We start from the raw sequence: 726 nt of genomic DNA, 5'->3' as shown, positions 1-726 counted from the left end.
TACTTCGGCTGCACCTCCCAAACCCGCGACCTCTAGAAGGATAAGGGCAGCAGGCGCATGGGAACACCACCACCTCCACGTTCCCCTCCCAGTCACACACCATCCTGACTTGGAAATATATCGGCCGTTCCTTCATCGTCGCTGGGTCACAATCCTGGAACTCCCTCCCTAACAGCACTGTGGGAGCACCTTCACCACATGGCTCACCATCATCTTCTCGAGGGCAACTAGGGATGGGCAATAATTGCTGGCCTTGGCAGTGACGTTCACATCCCAGAATGAATAAAAAAATAAAAGTTTGCTGATTGTAATGTGTTTGTAAATTTCTAGCTGCAAATCAGCAAAAAAAAATGAAATTACATTTTTATACATAAGAACATAAGAATTAGGAACAGGAGTAGGCCATCTAGCCCCTCGAGCCTGCTCCGCCATTCAACAAGATCATGGCTGATCTGGCCGTGGACACAGCTCCACTTACCCGCCCTCTCCCCGTAACCCTTAATTCCCTTATTGGTTAAAAATCTATCTATCTGTGACTTGAATACATTCAATGAGCTAGCCTCAACTGCTTCCTTGGGCAGAGAATTCCACAGATTCACAACCCTCTGGGAGAAGAAATTCCTTCTCAACTCGGTTTTAAATTGGCTCCCCCGTATTTTGAGGCTGTGCCCCCTAGTTCTAGTCTCCCCGACCAGTGGAAACAACCTCTCTGCCTCTATCTTGTCT

The sequence above is a fragment of the Pristiophorus japonicus genome, chromosome 15 (genome assembly GCF_044704955.1).
Source record: "Pristiophorus japonicus isolate sPriJap1 chromosome 15, sPriJap1.hap1, whole genome shotgun sequence".
NCBI classification, from domain to species: domain Eukaryota; kingdom Metazoa; phylum Chordata; class Chondrichthyes; family Pristiophoridae; genus Pristiophorus; species Pristiophorus japonicus.
This window is presented reverse-complemented; position numbering follows the sequence as displayed.